General features: G+C 40.2%; 1 long non-coding RNA gene across 1 annotated transcript; it reads left to right on the forward strand.

The window, feature by feature from the left end:
- LOC119509361 lies at positions 1 to 5,481 on the forward strand. The gene is made up of 2 exons (XR_005211683.1): positions 1 to 278; positions 4,287 to 5,481. It is a non-coding gene; the product is annotated as an uncharacterized LOC119509361 (long non-coding RNA).
- Positions 5,482 to 7,002: the final 1,521 nt, after the last annotated feature.

Below are 7,002 nucleotides of genomic sequence, written 5' to 3' on the forward strand. Positions count from 1 at the left end.
CCAAACCAGCACACACCTCTAGAGGAGATTGCACACAGATTTTTGGATTTGCTTCCCTGAGATTCCCTCCTTTCCTGGATTTGGCCCTTCAAATCCTGGCTGCTTTGACAGCTCTTGATTCTAACCTCTCTCTCCTAAATCTGATAAGACTGCATCTTTCCTGCTAGTGCTCTCTTCCAGTGTACTGTGAGTTAGCAAGAACCCTCCAGGAAGAAGCCTGGGAGAAACGAGCTCACCTCGTTGTGCTCTCCTTCACTCAGGGATCATAGCATCTTAAGGTAGGCCTTGCTTGGTTTCTTTCTATGCTTTTAAAAAATAGTCACAGTTTTACGTATTCTGTACATATGTGATTTTGTTTTTGTTTCCTGTGGGAAGGTTATCTGACACAGGCTACTTCATCATGACCAGAGCATGAAGTTTGTATGTTTAGTTTTGATTTGCCTATCATTTTTATAGTAATTCAGATTACTATATCAATTGTAATATATTGTACATACCATATCACTCCTGGCTGGAGGAATAAGAGATGCCACTGTTGCCTTTGAGTGTAAGAAGACGATCATAAGGAACAGACAAGAGCCTACTTACTAGAATGGAATTCAGCAGAGTCAGGGTTTCTAAAATCCCCCTTATATGTAGGAAGACTTATATGTAGGAGGACATGCCAATGCGAGGACTGACTTGAAAGGTAGAGAAAAATTATATCAAACATTTGGATTGGTGCTAGACTCATACACTTACACGTGTACACACACACACTTCTTTACTTGTCACTTCTCCAAGGTGGTAGAAATTGTAATTTCTTTATCCTGCTTTCATAGTTTATTTGTCCCATCCTTTCCTGACTTCAGGATTTTTTACAATGAATAGTCTTCAAACTTCCAATTTCTTTTTTACATTGTGGAAAATAGGTTAGTATATATTATTTTAAAAAGATTCCAAATTCTAGGGTATATTATATTATTCTGACAGCATTATGTCTTTATAAAATCAAGATGATTGTCATTAAAACATTACATAACATTATTAAAATTCTGCATCTAGTTTGCTTCCCACTGATTCCTCTATAACCTTCTGGAACTTTTATGCTTTGTCATAACTGGTGGCTAAGAAAGAAAGAAATATGCCAGCAACGACAAACAGTCCCCAAACCTAGAAACCCAAAGCCTGGGCCGTTTCCATTCTGGAAGTTGATTATTAATAAACCATGAAAAACCAGAGAGAAAGCCTTGTATTAACTTACATTATCCTTGTCTGAGAGACAATTGTTGAACTTCTCATTAAGGTGACAAAAATTCTCTGCCATTGTTGTAGACAATGAGGTCATCATTTTTACTGTGTATTTTCCCCTTTCAAAATTTTTCCACCATATTTTGCAAAAAAGATCATAAAATTGGAGCCATAGTTATTGTTGAGTCCTTGTTTTTTCTTGAAAGAGTTAAAAGAGGATGGAGAAAGATTGGGGTTTTCACGATGACATGGCTATGAAACAACAGTTTAACTATAATCAATTTCTCTGATAATTATCCTGCATGTAACACAAACCACAGAAACAAACAGCTTAGTAGGGGGAAAATATGAATCCTAAAAAGTAGAAGAAAATATAGTTTTGTATGCAAATAGGAGAAACTTCCAGACAGAACACCTCACAGGAGTGATCAGGCTGTGTTCTTCATAGTTTAAGTTAAGAAATCATTTAACAAAAAATTTAAGGAAATTTATGTTCTCGTATCTCCTGGAACAAACCCAAAGATGTGATAGAGTTGAATTCTTTAAAAAAATTTGAAAACCTGAAAATGTACTAGGTTTGCAGTAGACAATGCCAATGTTTTAAACCTTGGATTATGATAACTTTTGTTATTTGCTTTCATATAGCTTGCAGATTTCTAAACTTGTTGTTGCATCCTTGCTTCCTCTGCCATGAGAAATGTGCAAGGCTCCTGGTGGATGTGTTCTTGGGCTTCTGAGACCAGGAGTGTCTTCTCTTCCTGCTCGGTTTGCTAGCAAAATTGAACCTATTTGCCACACCCTAAAAGGCTTGTTGCCCACCTCTCTGAATCCTAAATATTAAAACCCATCTGGGCCCCAGGGACTCTTCCATTTTCCCTTCCAAGTAAACTTCAGTATGTAAAAATGGATGGTTTGCTTTTTTCAAAAAGATTTTGTGAAAACTATTTCGTGAATGAATTTGCCTTCATTCCCAAATGAACTTATAAAATAAAAGAGATAAATGTCCTCTTGAGGGAAATATGATATGGAACAATGGATGGTACTGAGCAGGTTAGGAAGGAAGGACAGGCCCAGAGAATTTAACACAGTGCTTTGCACATCAGTCCCCAAATCGATGCAGCATTTCAGGGGACTGAAGTTTGAGAAAGCTCAGTGTGCAACACTCCTGCAGCAATATACCAAGTCTGCTAGAATTGGTCATAATTTCACCAGAAGTATGTGCTTGTGAATCTTAATAACAATACCATATATTTAGCCTAGGGCTTTTGGATGTAAGAAACGTTTTTTACATATATTTGATCGTTTAACTTTCAGAACTGCTATTAGCGCCAGTATCTAACAACGGTTAAAGGATGGTCATAGCAAGTAGCCGTGATGCTGATTCTGAGAGCCCCCAATTAGCATGGGTCAGGCAGTGGACAAATCATGCACATTCACGGTCTCCACTTACCTCCCAGCAATCCAAGGAAGGAGGGACTAACCCCATCCCAGCCAACAGAGCAGGAAACAAGTTCCCCACGAGGTCCACACACTTGCTCGTGTTCATGGTGGGGGCAAGTGGACAGTGGCATTCACTTTGGTTCTGTTGCCAAGTGATGTAATGGGCAAAGTTTAGGCCTCCAGTCAGATTAATCTGATTTTGAATGTTAGCTTAACAGTTTTCTTACCTTATGATCCTGTGCAAATTCCTTAAATTCTCCGAGCTTCTGTTGTCTGTAAAAATGAAGGCAATATTACCTCCTAAATAAATAACAAAGCCTAAATAAAAACAAAGATCTTTCAATAGATAAACCAAGATCTTTGCAAAGTGTCTAGTAGACACTCTTAATTTTTACTGGAAGTTCATTAGGTACTTTCTAAGATTATCTCATTTTATCCTCCTAATGACCTCATGGGGCTTGTGCTACAATTATTACTCCCACTTTGCAGGCAGGGAGCTGTATTTCCCAGAACACTGGGATACAGGGAGATGAAGCCACTTACCCAAGGTCACATGACTTTTGTAATGGTGGAGGCAGGGTTGAATCCCACCAATCAGCCTCTTTGTAAGGACCCACCATGCTACACTGTCCCCACCCAAGGTTTGCATTCACCCAGTTCCGGTGGCATAGCGTGGATCTGCCTCTTGGTGGCTGTTAACCATAGATAAGCTACTTGGATTCACTGAAGCCCAAGATCCTAGTGCAAAATGGTAGAAAATGATCATATTTATCCCATGTGTTGTTCTGAGTCTTCATCACCACAATGCACGTTAAATGCTTAGTGGAGTGCCGAGCTCATTCACTGTATATGCTCAATAAAAATTAAAGATACTTAACAGACCACCCACTGGTACACATCCAACACCCAACTGAAGTGAACCATCAGCATTAATATTTTATAACCCTGCCTCTCCACCTCTCCAACGTAGGAAACGCTTTTCCAGTCTGCCAGCATTGTTCAGAAAAAAAAAAAAAAATTTGGCAAGTTGGCTACAATAATCACACATATGTGCACAAGTGCACAAACATGCAATATGATTATGGTGGCTGACTGTGGGGGTGGTGGCATAATGAAAGCTTGCAATAAAATTAGCATAAATAACTTTATTCAAAATCACTTTAAGATATGTTATATTAATGTATAAGCAATGCACAAATATAGGTACTGCCTGTAAACTATTCAACAAATATAGAAATACAGGGAGTAAAAGGTGACAGTCTCCCTTTAGTCCTTCTATCTTCCATTCCTTTTCCCAGAAGAAGCACTCTCCATCATAGAGAATATGATTAAGCATACTTTTGGGGAAAAGTGGTATGCTATTCTTTATAGCTGTAAAATTTTTTGCAAGAAAATTTTAAAAATGATTACTCAAGTGTAACTAGCTAATTTTTTTTTAGACACAGTGACATTCAGCCTCTCTGTGAGTTAAAGAAAAACAGCAGAAGCCATTAGAGATTTCATTTTTCTAAAGGATGTGCAAAAGAAAAAGTTACATTAGAGTTTCATATTAAAATAATTCTACCAGCATTCAGGAAGGCCCCACTACAATTTAAACTTAATCATTATTGTTTCAGATGAAATCCCTTTGAAAGCGAAGACCATTTCCATGACACCAGAGCAAAAAGTCAAGATGAAATGAGTAACGATGAAGACCGGAACCTGCCTTATGTCGAAGACATGCTCGTCACGCTTGTCTTTGGCACAATTCCTTGATGATGTGCTCCATGCCTGCCAGTAGGGGCTGACGCCCAGAGACCAAAAGACAGGATACATGGTGCTTACAGCAGACATGGAAAGATTCACAGGGCAGGAAGGGATTTTCCCTTCTTTTCTCTTCTTTGGTGAGAAGGGAGACTTTAGAATGTAGAATACGGAAGCAGTGACTTTGTTGGCATACTACGCATTGAAGTTATGCTCTGAGAGGAAGACAATATCATCAGGAGAAAGGCTTGCTTGCATTTTAGATATACCATTCTGAAGAGAATAGAGCACCTGGTAAGACTTTACAGCCACCCTTTCTTCATGATGCAGCACCCACGGTCACCATGACTTTGAGACCCCTAAGGAACCCAGCCAGGGTGGAGCTGAAGAAGTGGGATGAGAAACAGAAAAGATGGAGGCAGATAAAGGTGACGGGAGAAGAAAGAGGAAGATGGAGAGTAGACTCGGCCTGCACGTTCTTCCAGGCTCTGTGGAGGCTAAATATACATTAGCACTGAGGAGCTAAATCTGTATTATCCTTTGCAGTTATGTCCACAGGCGTGCCTTTTAACTGATGTGAAGGTCAACTGATCCCTGTTGGGGACACCATGGACTCCTGTTAAGCGGCGTCACCTACCCCACTGCCTTCTCTGGGCAAGTCACAAACAACACCAAGGGCCACCCTCTGGCCTTCTGCTTCCCACCTCCTTTCTACTGTGCACTGCTCCACAACCTGGAGGAAATGTTAAGTCCAATGAAACGCCTGGTCAGACCTTAAACCCGGAAACCAGAACAAGCAGCCCCAGATGCTTATCAGAACAGGAACTCCTGGTGGGTAAAAACCACCTGCAAACAGTATAGATTTTCTCTTTTCTGACATGAATTGGGGCGTGTGGAGCTGCCATCTTAGACCCTGATCCAGAGCAGTTTTGGCCACCCTGGGAGACGGGCCACGATGGAACATCTTCCTCTGCTCTTTTGAAGTCTTTGTGCTGTGTAAGTGACAAAGAGATTATTTGCCCTTTCTGGACTTTTTATTCTGTGCAATAAAAAGGTCCTTTGCTAAAAGTTTCTGTTGTGCCCTGACCCTGTTCCCACGACTCATTGTTGTAGCAACTCATCCCACATGCTGTCTATATTCACATGTAATAATTCCCAATGGGGAGGTTTAGTTGATATTCTTGGAAATATTAAAGAATCTGCAAATCTACTTTCTGGACAAATGGTAGCTCTACAGTGGAGGTTTATGTTAAACATGACAATTGATACTTAAGGAAAATAAGAAGTGTTTGAAGGTACAGAACCAACTATGCAAGTAAGAGGCAAGTGCTCATGGGTAAACATCAGGTAAGCATAACTTGTACCCTGCAGGATGGACATAATTTGGTCCATTTCTGGAAAGGGTGAGGGCATTTGCTGAGACATTGCAGACTTCAGCCACCTGGGGACTTAGAGTTTTACCACATTATGTGAGTACATCTTTGGAATTGCAGGCAAAAGAAGAAAATTGTGTGTGGCTGGCAGAGGCTGCTTCCTACCACTTTTCCTTCTAAGAGAATGTGTCTCCACCTCTGACAGGTCCTGCTAAAGGCCATGGCCTGCTGCTCTGGATGCGCCACAGCAAGTTGGACTAAGAATGGACATCTGACCCAAGCTGGCTTAATCAGAGTTTCTTCCCCCAAACTTGAATGAGAGTTCTGAGCATCATTTAGATGTTGGAGAGCTGGGGGTCACATGGCCATTTTCTTTCTGCCTGACTCACCCTGCCTAACTAAATCGCTCAGCTTAAGTGTCACTGACTCATGGAGGCCCTCAGTATCCCCCAAACCATTTATGGACCCCTACTTTACAGAACCATTGCACCCCATATTCACCCAACCTCAACCCTCTTCACACACCACAGAAGTTGCCTGATCAATGTTTGCATGCCCTTCTTGCTTGTGTAGGGTATTTGCCACTGTGACTTCAGGGACAAGCACTTGCCTGGTTCATACTGCAAACAAAATAAATATTTCTGGAGTAAATTACTGAATCACGCCTATCCTCTGGGCTCATCCCGGGTGAAACCCTTGTGAAGTTTTTTTGGCTACAAATAAAAAATCCAAAATTGACTCCCTCTGCAGTGAATTTCCTACATTTATACGTTTTAGTATATATAGAATTTTTTAGGCTCAGACATTTTTTCAGGGGAAAAAAAAGAAAAACAGCTGGAGTCTAACTCTCCTTAGCTTATAATACTATGTTCATGAAATACTTGAAATACTTTAGCCAATACTCCAGGTAAACTCGATGTTGGAAATTGTCCATGTTGTGAAGTATATCTGATAACTCTGAAAATATATGGAAAATAATCATATTGGGGAATATATAGGTCTAACATTTAAAGAAAAAGTTAGCTTTTAGTACATTTAAGTTCATAAACTCAGTTACCTGGGATCCTTTGTATGCCCCTAATTATTACAATCGAACTACAATAAATTATGACTCGTGTGCCAGGTTCCAGCCTGAAATTCATCATGAAAATGGGTTTAAGGATTTTATTAATAAATACAGGTGTAGTGTGGAGTCAGGGGCGTCTCAGGGACCAGG

This window comes from Choloepus didactylus, chromosome 14, assembly GCF_015220235.1.
Source record: "Choloepus didactylus isolate mChoDid1 chromosome 14, mChoDid1.pri, whole genome shotgun sequence".
In the NCBI taxonomy this organism is placed as follows: Eukaryota; Metazoa; Chordata; class Mammalia; order Pilosa; family Megalonychidae; genus Choloepus; species Choloepus didactylus.